Source organism: Cherax quadricarinatus, chromosome 10 (genome assembly GCF_038502225.1).
Source record: "Cherax quadricarinatus isolate ZL_2023a chromosome 10, ASM3850222v1, whole genome shotgun sequence".
Lineage (NCBI taxonomy): Eukaryota > Metazoa > Arthropoda > Malacostraca > Decapoda > Parastacidae > Cherax > Cherax quadricarinatus.
In genome coordinates this window covers 14,159,059-14,175,605 of record NC_091301.1, presented here as the reverse complement: position 1 = coordinate 14,175,605, position 16,547 = coordinate 14,159,059, and the positions used below count along the sequence as shown (strand labels likewise).

At 40.4% G+C, this 16,547-nt stretch overlaps 1 protein-coding gene across 10 annotated transcripts in view; it reads right to left on the bottom strand.

The window, feature by feature from the left end:
* Positions 1-16,547, bottom strand: part of LOC128687963 (uncharacterized) — a 100,490-nt gene that overhangs the window by 80,629 nt on the left and 3,314 nt on the right. Inside the window, exon 1 of one of the 10 annotated variants that reach the window (XM_070083652.1) lies at positions 6,130-6,294. The exons of the other annotated variants lie outside the window; for them this stretch is intronic. The gene's annotated coding sequence lies outside the window, so the exon portion shown is untranslated. Of the gene's footprint in view, positions 1-6,129; positions 6,295-16,547 lie in introns of those variants that run through there. 10 annotated transcript variants of the gene reach the window in all.

Sequence of the window (16,547 nt, the reverse complement as noted above, 5' to 3'; positions counted from 1 at the left end):
GTGGTGGTGATTTAACCTGCCAAAGATACTTGTAACCCAGCCGGAGCCGGGCAGTAGTGACAACCAAGAGTCTGCTTATTTTGTTGGATGCACCATAGACATGTGGCTCCTCCTGCATGATAGAATGATGATAGATGGACTCACTGGTGTCAATCTCCCTGAGCCTTAAGTCCATAAAATTCAGTTGAAGTTCTTTTCGTATTATTGTTCTAGAGGGAAGGATGGGAGGAAAGGAAAAAAGAAAGGATGGAAGCGCAGGAAGCAGAACTAGGGAGGGGTGGGAGGAAAAATGGGGAAGAGAGTGACAATAGAGGTATGGTACGAAACGGAAGAGGGATTGTATACAAAGTAAGTAAATAAGTAAGTTTATTCAGGTATACACATATACAGTTACATAGCTTATACGTAGCAACATATGTGTAGAAAACCTGGGATAACCAAAAAAAAAAAAGTCAGTGACTTATTTCCATTGGGGTAGAGGCGAAATAAACAAGAGGGAGGTACGGAGGGTATACCTGGAGAGGGTTTCGGGGGTCAACGCCCCCGCGGCTCGGTCTGAGACCAGGCCTCGTGGTGGATCAGGGTCTGATCAACCAGGCTGTTACTGCTGGCCGCGCGCAAACTGACGTACAAACCACAGCCCGGCTGGTCAGGTATTGACTTAATTAATTAAAGGTGTCTGTCCAGTGCCTTCTTGAAGACAACCAGGAGTTTATTAGTAATCCCCCTTATGTATGCTGGGAGGCAGCTGAGCAGTCTTGGGCCCCTGACACTTATTGTATCTCTCAGTGTACTCGCGGCACCCCTGCTTTTCACTGGGGAAATGTTGCATCTCCTGCGGAGTCTTTTGCTTTCATAGGAAGTGATTTTCGTGTGCAAGTTTGGTACTAATCCCTCTAGGATTTTCCAAGTGTATATTATCACGTATCTCTCTCGCCTGCGTACCAGGGAATGCAAATCAAGGGACTTCAACCGTTCCCAGTAATTTAGGTGCCTTATCGTACTTATGTGCCGTGAAAGTTCTTTGTACACTCTCCAGGTCAGCAATTTCGCCTGCCTTGAAGGGGGAAGTTAGTGTACAGCAGTATTCCAGCCTCGAGAGAACAAGTGATTTGAAGAGAATCATCATGGGCTTGGCGTCCCTAGTTTTGAAGGTTCTCATAATTCATCCTATCACTTTAATAGCAGATGCAGTAGATACAATGTTGTGGTCTTTGAAGACGGGATCCTCTGACATTATCACTCCAAGGTCCTTCACATACTTTTTTGCTTTATTGTATGGTTAGAATTTGTTGTATACCTTGATACAGTTTTAATTTCCTCAAGTTTTCCATATCTTAGTAGTTGAAATTTCTTTTCACTGAACTTCATATTGTTTTGAGTGGCCCATTTGAAGATTTGGTTGATGTCCGCTTGGAGTTTTGCGGTGTCTTCGATGAAGGACGCTGGCATAGCAATTCGGGTGTCATCCGCAAAGGATGACAAGGAGCTATCTATAGCTTACATCACTGCCTATGTCAGATATGAGGATGAGGAATAGGATGGGAGCGAGTACTGTGCCTTGTGGAACAGCTTTTCATCGTAGCTGCCTCGGACTTTACTGTTTACTATTACTCTGTGTTTTATTTGTTAGGAAGTTACAGATCCATCTACCAACTTTTCCTGTTATTCCTTTATCACGCATTTTGTGCACTATTACACTGTGGTCATACTTGTCGAAGGCTTTTGCAAAGTCTGCACACATTCGCATTTTGATTATCCTCTATAGCATCCAGGACCTTGTCATAGTGGTTCAGTAGCTGCGACAGGCAGGAGTGACCTGCTCTAAACCAATGTTGCCCTGGGTTGTGTAATTGATGGGTATCTAGGTGGTTGGCGATCTTGCTTCTTAGAACCCTTTCAAAGATTTTTATGATATGGGATGTTAGTGCTATCGGTCTGTAGTTCTTTGCTATTGCTTTACTGCCGCCTTTGTAGAGTGGGGCTATGTCTCTTGTTTTTAGTGAGCGTGGGATGACCCGTGTCCATGCTCCCTCCATAGTTCTTGATGAACACTTGAGTTCCACGAGTCTGGGTCTGGAGCAGAGTGCATGGGCATGTCATTTATTGCCTTTTCAGTCTTGTGGTGTTAGGATAATATCAGAGATTTTTGAGATGACCAAATTTTGGATCTCGTTCATAAAGAATTCATTTCGACTGTCGACCTTTAGTCTGGGTAACGGCTCGCTGAACACCAAGTCGTATTGAGACTTTTGTATCTCACTCATTTCTTGGCTGTCTTTTGAATATGTCTCATCTCGTCTAAGCAGGGGCCCAATACTAGATGTTGTTTTTCACTTAGATTTGGCATAAGAGAAGAAGTACTTTTTTTTTTCAATTTCCTTTATGGCTTTTAGTTCTTTCTGAGATTCTTGTCTCCTGTAAGATTCCTTCACCTTAAGTTCATATTTGCTATTTCTCTGATCAATGCCTCCCTTTGTATTTCACATACATTGGCCCCTCTCAGCAGCTCTGTGATTCTTCGCCTTCGTCTGTAAAGGGAGTCTTTCTCTTTCTAGTTTACATTTTCTCTTTCCTTTTTTTTTTAATGGAATGTGCCTTGACCAGACCTCAAGAACAACAGTTAATTTTTTGTAGGCAAAGGTTCGGATCCATGTTGGTTAGGATATCTTCCCAGCTTGTTTCATTTAGGACATGGTTGATTTGTTCCCACTGTATGTTTTTGTTACTGAAGTTGAATTTTGTGAAGATACCCTCATGACTGATCACATTTTGCTGGTCAGGAACCCTGTGCATACATGTCTGTACCTCTATTATGCTGTGATCTGAGCGTATTGTCTTTGATACCGTTATATTACGTATCAGATCGTCGTTGTTAGTGAAGATGTGGTGCAGCGTATTTTCTAGTCTTGTAGGTTCTAATATTTGCTGGTTTAAGGTGAATTTGGTGCAGAGATTTAATAGCTCGTGTGTGTGTACTCACCTAGTTGTACTCACCTAGTTGAAGTTGCAGGGATCGAGTCCAAGCTCCTGGCCCCGCCTCTTCACTGGTCGCTACTAGGTGTGTGTGTGTGTGTGTGTGTGTGTGTGTGTACTCACCTAATTGTGGTTGCAGGGGTCGAGACTCAGCTCCTGGCCCTGCCTCTTCACTGATCGCTACTAGGTCCTCTCTCTCTCTGCTTCCTGAGCTTTGTCATACCTCTTCTTAAAACTATGTATGGTTCCTGCCTCCACTATGTCACTTGCTAGGCTATTCCACTTCCTGACGACTCTATGACTGAAGAAATACTTCCTAACATCCCTGTGACTCGTCTGAGTCTTCAGCTTCCAATTGTGACCCCTTGTTTCTGAGTCCCCTATCTGGAACATCCTGTCTCTGTCCACCTTGTCTATTCCCCGTAGTATCTTGTATGTCGTTATCATATCTCCCCTGACCCTTCTGTCCTCCAGTGTCATCAGTCCGATTTCCCTCAACCTTTCATCGTACGACACTCCCCTAAGCTCTGGAACTAGCCTTGTAGCAAACCTTTGTACTTTCTCTAACTTCTTGACGTGTTTGACCAGGTGTGGGTTGCAGACTGGTGCTGCATACTCCAGTATGGGCCTAACGTACAGTGTACAGTGTCTTGAACGATTCCTTAAGGTATCTGAACGCTATTCTTAGGTTTGCCAGGCGCCCCCCGTAAGCTGCATCAGTTATCTGGTTGATGTGTGCCTCCGGTGACGTGCTCGGTGTTATGGTCACCCCAAGATCTTTCTCCTTGAGTGAGGACTGTAGTCTTTGTCCACCTAGCCTATACTCTGTCTGCGGTCTTATTTGCCCTTCCCCAATCTTCATGACTGCATTTGGCAAGGTTGAATTCGAGAAGCCAGTTTCTGGACCATGTGTCCAGCCTGTCCAGGTCTCTTTGCAGTCCTGCCTCATCCTCATCCGATATAATTCTTCTCATCAACTTCACATCATCTGCGAATAGGGACACTTCAGTCTATCCCATCCATCATGTCATTCACATATATCAAAAATAGCACTGGTCCTAGAACTGACCCTTGTGGGACCCCGCTCGTCACAGGCGCCCACTGTGATACCTTTTCTCGTACCATGACTCGTTGTTGCCTCCCTGTCAGGTATTCCCTGATCCATTGCAGTGCCCTCCCTGTTATATGCGCCTGATCCTCCAGCTTCTGCACTAAACTCTTGTGAGGAACTGTGTCAAAGGCCTTCCTGCAGTCCAGGAAAATGCAATCAACCCACCCCTCTCTCTCGTGTCTTACTTCTGTTGCCTTGTCATAAAATTCCAGGTTTGTGACACAGGATTTGCCTTCCATGAATCCATGCTGGTTTTCATTTATAATCTTGTTCCGTTCCAGGTGTTCCACCACTCTCCTGATAATCTTCTCCAGAACTTTGCATACTATACATGTCAGAGACACAGGTCTGTAGTTTAGTGCCTCGTTTCTATCTCCTTGTGTGTGTGTGTGTGTGTGTGTGTGTGTGTGTGTGTGTGTGTGTGTGTGTGTATCATGTGGGGGTTCGAACACGTGGATTGGGTAAAAATACTCACGTAGGCTGGAAGTACGTATATTGTAACTGAAGTATGTGGAAGGGCGCCACAGCCGAACCTGCCTCTCTCTGCCCCTTGACTAGACTGACTGAGAAGTGCCCATGGGCGAGGGGGCGCTTGAAATCCTGCTAGGTCAGCAACAATATGAATACAGCCAGTGATTCACGCAGAGACGGTTGGTAGTGAGTCATCTACTGGTACACTGGTTACTGGTAACTGGTTACTACTACTGAGATGTGTGTGTGTGTGTGTGTGTGTGTGTGTGTGTGTGTGTATTTTCATCTGAACTGCCTCCTGGAGTGATCTCTAAAATATTATTTGCTACACTCCTCCATTTTAGGTGTCTCAAGTTGAAATCTCCCAGTAGCAAGATGTTTAGGGAATGGAGTTGGGAGATTTTCCAGACAATGGTCAAATTTCAAAAGCTGTTCCTGGAACTGCTGGGAAGTTGCATCTGGAGGCTTGTATACAGCCACAATGACAAGGTTTTGGTTTTCAATCTTTACTGCCAAAACTTCAGCTACATCACTGAGGGTAAAATAGGGATGGAGGGATAGATACATCTTCAATGTGATGCTTCTTATTATTCATTCCATTAATTTACCACTCTGAAGAAAAATTTCCCAGTATCACTTTAACTCTACTCTCTTCTCATTATTATTATTAGCATTAGTCGTAGGGAAAACTAAACCCGTAAAGGTCACACACCTGGGGAATGGGAGGCAATCAGATGCGATTCAAGGAAGGGAGGTCAAGTCCAATTCTTTGGATCAAGAGCCCCTTCACCGGCATCAAGGAACCTTCCTTCAGGGAATGCACGCACATAATCTAAATGGCGAGAACTTGTGAGGGCATCCACAGCATGAGGTAATCACTGCTACCGAACAAGTAGAAGCGGTGGGCACGTTCCCAAACACCTGCTGCCCCTGTTCACCTAGCAGTAAGTACCTGGGTGTTAGGCAACTAACGTGCGTCGCATCCTGGGAAAGAGGATTAAACGACTCCAATGGAAATAAAAGAGTCTGATTGGTATCCTGTGTTACATATTCTATTCCCTCCTCTCGTTACACTACACTACGCCCACCCTCTCATATAGATTCTAGCTCCCTTACCTTCGCGCTTCTGTGCGACTAATTAATGGTTCAAGTCGAACCAAAACGTCGTCATAAGTGTCAGTCTTCTATGTGGGGTTATCTGTATATTGTTTCAGTTACGATATTGTGCCTTTATACTTTTTATCTTCCCAGTTAGCAATCCAAACATCTAGTGAACTAGGTAGGAAAAATAATAACTAACAGAGTGGTGTTTTCACGCCACTAACAACTTCCCGACCAGGTCCCTGCTAAATGATAATCTATATAGTATGTAGTAGTCATTACCAATAAATTGATCACCTCACCAGCAGTCCCTCATGGCACAGATGACGCCTCAGAGGCAGGTAACGTAAGGGTTCCTGGATGCCTCTAGTCTGACTTTTTTGGGTTATCCTAGGTTCTCTACACATATGCTGCTATGTATGATAATTCTATGTAACTGTATTTGTGTATACCTGAATAAACTTACTTACAGGCTTCCAAATAATCAAGCGTCCAGTATTTTAATGGGCTGAGATTGAGACTCAGACGTTATCACGTGTTGGCTGAATAAGCAGTTGGCCAGATGCGGCAAGATGCTTCCTCTTCAGTGTCGAGTTCAGATCAGCCCTGCTTCCCATCAAGCTCACTTTCTGGGCAAACAATATTTTTTTTTATAATAATCTCCCTGCTATTTAATATCGTTACAACGGTAACGATCTAGAATTAATATCCACAACTACTCAAATAATTATGGCATCACATATAATGATGATCTGATTCCTCTATGAATCAAGTTTAAAGCTAAAATCCATGATGAAATGTTAACCTGGTTTAGAAATGTTTACACAAACACTGAATTATGGTCACAGGCATCTCACGGTTTGTTCCAACATGCACGAAATTTAAAATATTAACTATGTACACAAAGCTCCATTAAAATAATTGATGTCAAGGTGGAAATACCAGCAGCGTGAATGATCAGGGACCAGGTGAACTGAATGAAGGTGGGGTCCAGCCTCCACCACACACTGCACCGAATAACCATTACAGGTTTAACCTTTCATGAAATACATCAACATAGTAGTATCAAGCAATAATGGGAGGAAAATGTGAAAGGGGCAGAGGGAGAGAAGTGTGTGCTCACTTGTGTGGTTGCAGTGGTCGAGTCTCAGCTCCTGGCCAAGTGCGTGAAAGAGAGAGAGAAAGGTGGTGTAGAGTTTCAGATAGTGCAGGTGATGAGAGTGGTGTTGGTGTACCTGTGCTGCACGTGTCTGAGTCCTCCTGCTCCAGCTTCCGTAACCCAGCCAAACCTGCACCCACCGGGGATTCCCGCTTCCCAACCTTCAGTCCGACGCTATTGCTCACGTCAATACCATATACGTAAGCTCCAGTGCATTTTTTTTAACCAGGAAGCGCCAAACCAGGACGATATTCAGGTGCGATCCAAGGAAGGGGAGGATAAGTTCAGTTCTTTAGATCATGAGTCCCTCAACGGCATAAGGCACCCCCTTGAAAGGAGCTCGAAGTAACTTTATTTAGGCACAGCTATCAAAACTTTGGGAACCAGTCCCTGGACTCGTTATGTAATGCTGTAATCCTTTGACTGCCGCCCACAGGATGGGTATGGGGTGCATAATGAAGATATTAAACAGGTACACAAAAGTGCAATTATCATACGTGTTGGGTTTGAGTGCTACCGCATTTCAATAGTTATAGGCTCTATTTTGATGCTTGTAAAGGGCACGAGATCCAAGGAAACGGAGATATCCTCCATTTCACTGGATCAAAACTACCTCCAATTCCCCAAATGCTATTTGACCCCCACTGGATTACATGCTTCCCATGAATAATAATAATAATCCATATAGATAACTGAGATGAACTAATTATATATATATATATATATATATATATATATATATATATATATATATATATATATATATATATATATATATATATATATATATATATATATATATATATATATATATATATATATATATATATATATATATATATATAATGGTTGTTTTTGCATATTTTGAAATCACCTGTTTACTTCGATCTTATTGCATATATATATATATATATATATATATATATATATATATATATATATATATATATATATATATATATATATATATATATATATATATATATATGCAAAAAACCACTGTGAAAGAATAGAGAAATTCCAAGTGCTTCTGTGACTACTTACTCTATCTAGGAACAATGAAAGTAATGCATCAAAGGAAGGCATATAAAGGGTCTAGCCCACACCTCACTATCACATCCCACAACAAAGCAACACCTGACATGCAACTCATAAGAAAGGGAACACTGCAGCAGGCCCGCTGGCCCAACTAGACAGGTCCTTCACACAACCCACCAACAAACTATTCTACCCAAGAATTAAGAATTTTAAAATTTATTATTTGTCCAATGTATTATTAAATTCTTCCCAAATTCTATTAATTATAAATGGATCTAATTTATATAAACCAAAGGAAATATTCATATTATTGTCAAAACTGCTTTTTATGAAACAAGATTCAATTATATTCCTGTCGACCATGGACTTGCTTGATACAACTTTCTCAACTTTTTGAAAATCAATTGGATGGTTAAAATCTCTCACATGAATAAACAGAGCATTGGAATCTTGTCCAGTTCTAATGCTATATTTATGTTGTTTTAATCTTAGTTCGAGATTTTTACCAGTTTGACCGTAATAAGAGCATTGGAATCTTGTCCAGTTCTAATGCTATATTTATGTTGTTTTAATCTTAGTTCGAGATTTTTACCAGTTTGACCGTAATAAACTTTATCGCAAATTTTACAAGGAATCTTATAGACACATCCGCCAGCATTTTGGGGGGAATTCTTTATCAAAAGTTTTTTTACTGTATCAAGATTTTTAAATACAACTTTGATATTAAAAGTCTTAAGAAGAGAAGGCATATCAACCATGTATTCATGGTAAGGGAGAACCAACATATTTATAGTTGAACAAGGCTGGTTGTCCCTTTTTGGATAGTAAAAAGTATTTCTAGCAATTTTAAAAGATTTATCAATTACGTTTCTTGTGTATTTCAAATCATTACCTATTTCATAAATTTTGGATATTTCCTCATCTATGAACTCTGGACTACAAATACGTAAAGCTCTCAAAAACACTGATGAGAAAACAGACAGTTTAACTCTATCTTGATGTGAAGAATAATAGTGTACATAGGAACAGTTATTTGTAGGTTTTCTGTAAATTTTAAATTTGAATTCATTATTACCCTTAATAATTAAAACATCTAGAAAAGGCAATGAGTTATTTTCTTCAAACTCAACAGTAAAGTTTATAGAATGGGCTAAGCTATTTAATTTTCCAAGGAAATGGTGTATATCTACATTCTTGGGTATAAGACACAAAATATCATCAACATATCTGAACCATTTAGTTCTGTTAGGGAGGATTGTGTTAAGCAACCTTGTTTCAAAAAAAATCCATGTATAGGTTACTAAGAACAGGTGAAAGAGGATTTCCATTGCCAAACCAAACTTCTGAGTGTAAAACTTATCATTAAATACAAATTTTGAATCAACAATGCAAAGTTTAATAAGTTTAATGATAGTAGGAACTGGCAATGGTAAATCATAATTAACGAGTTCTAAAGACAAGAAACTTAATAAATCATCAACAGGAACTTTTGTAAACAAGGAAGTAACATCAAAACTAACCATGTTAAAATCAATTAAGTCAGTTATGGTTAGTTTTGATGTTACTTCCTTGTTTACGAAAGTTCCTGTTGATGATTTATTAAGTTTCTTATCTGAAGAACTCGTTAATTATGATTTACCATTGCCAGTTCCTATCATTAAACTTATTAAACTTTGCATTGTTGATGCAAAATTTGTATTTAATGATAAGTTTTACACTCAGAAGTTTGGTATGGCAATGGGAAATCCTCTTTCACCTGTTCTTAGTAACCTATACATGGATTTTTTTTAAACAAGGCTGCTTAACACAATCCTCCCTAATACGAATTTTCTGCATAATATTTACACCACACATTGCCCTTAGACAGGACATCTCCACTGCCTCCAAACGCCTCCTCGCTGCTGCATTCACAACCCAAGCTTCACACCCACATAAGAGTGTTGGTACTACTATACTTTCATACATTCCCTTCTTTGCCTCCACAGATAACGTTTTTTGTCTCCACATACACCTCAACGCACCACTCACCTTTTTTCCCTCATCAATTCTATGATTAACCTCATCCTTCATAAATCCATCTGCTGACAAGTCAACTCCCAAATATCTGAAAACATTCACTTCTCCCATACTCCTCCTCCCCAATTTGATATCCAATTTTTCTTTACCTAAATCATTTGATACCCTCATCACCTTACTCTTTTCTATGTTCACTTTCAACTTTCTACCTTTACACACACTCCCAAACTCATCCACTAACCTTTGCAATTTTTCTTTAGAATCTCCCATGAGCACAGTATCATCAGCAAAAAGCAACTGTGTCAATTCCCATTTTGTTTTTGATTCCCCATAATTTAATCCCACCCCTCTCCCCAACACCCTAGCATTTACTTCTTTTACAACCCCATCTATAAATATATTAAACAACCATGGTGACATTACACATCCCTGTCTAAGACCTACTTTTACTGGGAAGTAGTCTCCCTCTCTTCTACACACCCTAACTTGAGCCTCACTATCCTCATAAAAACTCTTTACAGCACTTAGTAACTTACCAACTATTCCATATACTTGCAACATCTGCCACATTGCTCCCCTATCCACTCTATCATATGCCTTTTCTAAATCCATAAATGCAATAAAAACTTCCCTAACTTTATCTAAATAATGTTCACATATGTGTTTCAATGTAAACACTTGATCTACACATCCCCTACCCACTCTGAAACCTCCTTGCTCATCTGCAATCCTACATTCTGTCTTACCTCTAATTCTTTCAATTATAACCCTACCGTACACTTTTCCTGGTATACTCAGTAAACTTATTCCTCTATAATTTTGACACTCTCTTTTGTCCCCCTTCCCTTTATATAAAGGGACTATATATGCTCGTTGCCAATCCCTAGGTACCTTCCCCTCTTTCATACATTTATTAAACAAAAATACCAACCACTCCAACACTATATATCCCCCCTGCTTTTAACATTTCTGTCATGATCCCATCAGTTCCAGTTGCTTTACCCCCTTTCATTCTACGTAATGCCTCACGCACCTCCCCCACACTCACATCCTGTTCTTCTTCACTCCTAAAAGATGGTATACCTCCCTGGCCAGTGCATGAAATTACCGCCTCCCTTTCTTCGTCCACATTTAAAAGCTCCTCAAAATATTCTCGCCGTCTACCCAACAACTCCATCTCCCCATCTACTAACTCCCCTACTCTGTTTTTATCTGACAAATCCATTCGTTCTCTAGGCTTTCTTAACTTGTTTAACTCACTCCAAATTTTTTTCTTATTTTTATTAAAATTCCTTGACAGTGCCTCTCCCACTCTATCATCTGCTCTCCTTTTGCGCTCTCTCACCACTCTCTTCACCTTTCTTTTACTCTCTATATACTCTACTCTTTTTATAACACTTCTGCTTTGTAAAAACCTCTCATAAGCTAACTTTTTCTCTTTTATCACACCCTTTATTTCATCATTCCACCAATCACTCCTCATTCCTCCTGCAGCCACTCTCCTATAACCACAAACTTCTGCCCCACATTCTAATACTGCATTTTTAAAACTATCCTAACCCTCTTCAACCCGCCCCCCACTACTCATACTTGCACCAGCCCACCTTTCTGTTAATAATTGCTTATATCTCACCCGAACTTCCTCCTCCCTTAGTCTATACGCTTTCTCCTCCCTCTTTCTTGTTGTTGCAATTTTCCTCTTTTCCCACCTACCTCTTACTCTAACTGTAGCTACAACTAAATAATGATCCGATATATCAGTTGCCCCTCTATAAACGTGTACACCCTGGAGCCTACTCATCAACCTTTTATCCACCAATACATAATCTAACAAACTACTTTCATTACGTGTTATATCATACCTTGTATATTTATTTATCCTCTTCTTCATAAAATATGTATTACTTATTACCAAACCTCTTTCTACACATAGCTCAATTAAAGGCTCCCCTCTACAACATTTTTGCCCACTTTAGCATTGAAACCCCCAACCATCATTATTCTCACACTTGGTTCAAAACTCCCCACGCATTCACTCAACATTTCCCAAAATCTCTCTCTCTCTCCTCTACACTTCTCTCTTCTCCAGGTGCATATACGCTTACTATAACCCACTTTTCACATCCAACCTTTATTTTATTCCACATAATCCTTGAATTAATAAATTTGTAGTCCCTCTTTTCCTGCCATAACTTATCCTTCAACATTATTGCTACTCCTTCTTTAGCTCTAATGCTATTTGAAACCCCTGAACTAATCCCATTTATTCCTCTCCACTGAAACTCTTCCACCCCCTTCAGCTTTGTTTCACTTAAAGCCCGGACATCCAGCTTCTCCTCATTCATAACATCCACAATCATCTCTTTCTTAACATTTGCACAACATCCACGCACATTCAGACTTCCCACTTTGACAATTTTCTTCTTATTCTTTTTAGTAATTATTACAGGAAAAGGGGTTACTAGCCCATTGTTCCCGGCATTTTAGTTGACTTTTACAACACGCATGGCTTAAGGAGGAAAGATTCTTATTCCACTTCCCCATGGATATAAAAGGAAAAGTAATAAGACCAAGAACTATTAAGATAAAATCAAAGAAAACTCAGATGAATGTGTATAAATAAACATGTACATGTATGTGTAGTGCCACCTAAGTGTAAGCAGAAGTAGCAAGACGTACCTGTAATCTTGCATATTTTTGAGACAGACAAAAGACACCAGCAATCCTACCATCATGTAAAACAATTACAGGTTTCCGTTTCACACTCACTTGGCAGGACGGTAGTACCCCCCCTGGGTGGTTGCTCTCTACCAACCTACTACCTATAATATATATATATATATATATATATATATATATATATATATATATATATATATATATATATTATATATATATATATATATATATATTATAATATATATATATATATATATATATATATATATATATATATATATATATATATATATATATATATATAGGGAGGTACTACCTCTAGAACTGTCCTAGGGACCCTCATATATATATATATATATATATATATATATATATATATATATATATATATATATATATATATATATATATAGTGCCGAATAGGTAAAACTGGTTAATTAGCAAGAGCTCGTTTAAAATTAAGTCCTTTCTAAAAAAATTCCATTCATGTTAATATAAAAAAAATAATAATTTTGCAACAAAAGAACCTTAGAAAATATATTTTAGATAAGTTTACAATCATTCATTCATTAGAGGTTCGCCGGTACTTCCGGCCCGGGTCTTCTCCATATGGTGACCCGGCTGTGGCCCCCGGTTGGGAGTGTCGTTCATCTTTCTTCTGTCTTCTTTCTTGGGCCGTCCGGCTGGAGGGTAACATCATCATCTCTCTTGCGGCAATTTTTTTTTACTTCTGTAAACTTATGATTACTGTAAACTTATCTAAAATATATTTAGTTGGATTAGGTTAAATTAAATTGAGCTTATTATAATAACGTTAGGTAAATTTTCTAAAGTTCTTTTGGTACAAAATTATTAATTTTCACATTAACGTAAATGAAAAAAAATATATATCTTTAAACGTATAAGAGAAAATTTTAGAAAAGACTTAATTTTAAATGAGTTGTTGCTAACTGACCAACTTTACCTATTCGGCACACACACACCCACATATAAGTATTGCGACTACCAGTGGAAACATACACATCAATTTAATGACTTTTTTTTATCTCATTACACTTCATTTGTGTCTTGTTTACCCTCCAGATGGATCGAAAAAACTGGAACCGACCTCCCCATGAACCAGCTACATGATCTTTGTCAAGTTAGGAAGCGACTACCGCCCACAGGATGGGTATGGGGTGCATAATAAAGATAATAAACTAAAAAATTAGGCAAGAGCGGCACTTCTCCGCTCCATGTGATATTACCCCATCCCAAACTACCATCCCTCCATTTTCCCCCAAACTACTTCATAAATCACAACCAAAACTTCGCCTTGAAGCCAGACATGATGCCTTAAGCTGTATTGAAAAATTAGTCACACAGCATACTCTCTCACAAATTATTTACGTTGATGGTTCTTCACCAATCCACTGGTGCAGCTGGTAGTGCTGCTGTTGTCAGAGTGATGGCTCTCTTAAAAAAATTGGAGCACGCATCAATAACTGGGCCTCTACCCTTCAGACAACTGTTTGCCATACTCCTTGCACTCAAATGCGTCCATGTATCTAAGGCTGACACTTTAATTGTAACTGATTCTCTGTCATCTATAAATACTTTCAACTCATTAAGTATAAATTGTGGCATCCTTGTGTCAGACGCCAGACACAGGTATGGTAGGATTGTGGACAGAGTGCACATGCTGTAGATGCCTTCTCACATTGGTCTTCAGATGCATGATAGAACTGATAAATTGGCTATGCTGTATGCTCTCAAAGATGGGGTAGATTACAATCTTGGCTTGTCAGTTAGCAGTTTGAGAACAATAATACGAAAAGAACCTCAATTGAATTTTATTGACTTAAGACTCGGGGAGACTGACACCAGTCAGTCCATCTATCATCATTCTATCATGCAGGAGGAGCCACATGTCTATGGTGCATCCAACAAGATAAGCCGACTCTTGGATGTCACTACCGCCCGGCTCCGGTGTCATGTGGGTTTTCGATACGTGGATAGGGTAAGAATACTCACGTAGGCTGGTAGTATGTATAATATAACAGAAGGTATGGAAAGCGCCAACAGCCGACCTGCCTCTCTCTGCTCTCTATCTTGACTGACCCACCAGTGCCCCATTGCCTACGGGTGAGGTGTTTGAAATCCTGCTATGGTCAGCAGCAACGTAACAGTCAGTGATTCACGCAGAGACGGTTGGTAGTGAGTCATCTACTGGTACACTGGTTACTGGTAACTGGTTACTAGGAACTGGTACTACTACTGAGAGTGCATCCAACAAGATAAGCCGACTCTTGGATGTCACTACCGCCCGGCTCCGGCTGGGTTACAAGTATCTTTGGCAGGTTAAAACACCACCACCAGATGTAGACCAAACGAAATGTAAACTTTGCCAGATGGACTATTGTCACACCCTGCGTCATTATGTACTGGAGTGCGATAAAAATTAATGAATTCAGAGACAACTCACTCAGAAATGTTCAAGATATGTCAAAGTATTTTATCCACAGTGGTACATTAGAGACCATTCTGGAAAAATACCCTGCCTTTGCTCCCTGTAAATAAAGCACCTAATTGTGGTTGCCGGGGTCGAGACACAGCCCCCGGCCCCTCGTGGTGTGTGTCTGTGTGTGTGTGTACTCACCTAGTTGTACTCCCCTAGTTGAGGTTGCAGGGGTCGAGTCCAAGCTCCTGACCCCGCCTCTTTACTGGTCGCTACTAGGTCACTCTCCCGTGAGCTTTATCATACCTCTGCTTAAAGTTATGTATGGATTCTGCCTTCACTACATCGCTTCTCAAACTATTCCACTTCCTGACTTCTCTGTGGCTGAAAAAAATACTTCCTAACATCCCTGTGATTCATCTGTGTCTTCAGCTTCCAACTGTGTCCCCTTGTTGCTGTGTCCCATCTCTGGAACATCCTGTCTTTGTCCACCTTGTCAATTCCTCTCAGTATTTTGTATGTCGTTATCATGTCCCCCATCTCTCCTGTCCTCCAGTGTCGTCAGGTCGATTTCCCTTAACCTCTCCTCGTAGGACATACCCCTTAGCTCTGTGAATAGTCTTGTTGCAAACCTCTGCACTTTCTCAAGTTTCTTTACGTGCTTGGCTAGGTGTGAGTTCCAAACTGGTGCCGCATACTCCAATATGGGCCTAACGTACACGGTGTACAGGGTCCTGAACGATTCCTTATTAAGATGTCGGAATGCTGTTCTGAGGTTTGCTAGGCGCCCATATGCTGCAGCAGTTATTTGGAGATATGCCTGGTGTTATATTCACCCCAAGATCTTTTTCCTTGAGTGAGGTTTGTAGTCTCTGGCCCCCTAGACTGTACTCCGTCTGCGGTCTTCTTTGCCCTTCCCCAATCTTCATAACTTTGCACTTGGTGGGGTTGAACTCCAGGATCCAATTGCTGGACTAGGTCTGCAGCCTGTCCAGATCTCTTTGTAGTTCTGCCTGGTCTTCGATCGAATGAATTCTTCTCATCAACTTCACGTCATCTGCAAACAGGGACACTTCGGAGTCTATTCCTTCCGTCATGTTGTTCACAAATACCAGAAACAGCACTGGTCCTAGGACTGACCCCTGTGGGACCCCGCTGGTCACAGGCGCCCACTCTGACACCTCGCCACGTACCATGACTCGCTGCTGTCTTCCTGACAAGTATTCCCTGATCTATTGTAGTGTGTGTGTGTGTGTGTGTGTGTGTGTGTGTGTGTGTGTGTGTGTGTGTGTTAGTTACCATTTTGTCCTAGGCACATGTCGATTAGACACTAGGCCTGTTGTATATGAGTACGTGTTAGTTAGTTACCATTTTGTCCTAGGCACATGTCGATTAGACACTAGGCCTGTTGTATATGAGTGTGTTAGTTACCATTTTGTCCTAGGCACATGTCGATTAGACACTAGGCCTGTTGTATATGAGTACGTGTTAGTTACCATTTTGTCCTAGGCATATGTCGATTAGACACTAGGCCTGTTGTATATGAGTACGTGTGTGTG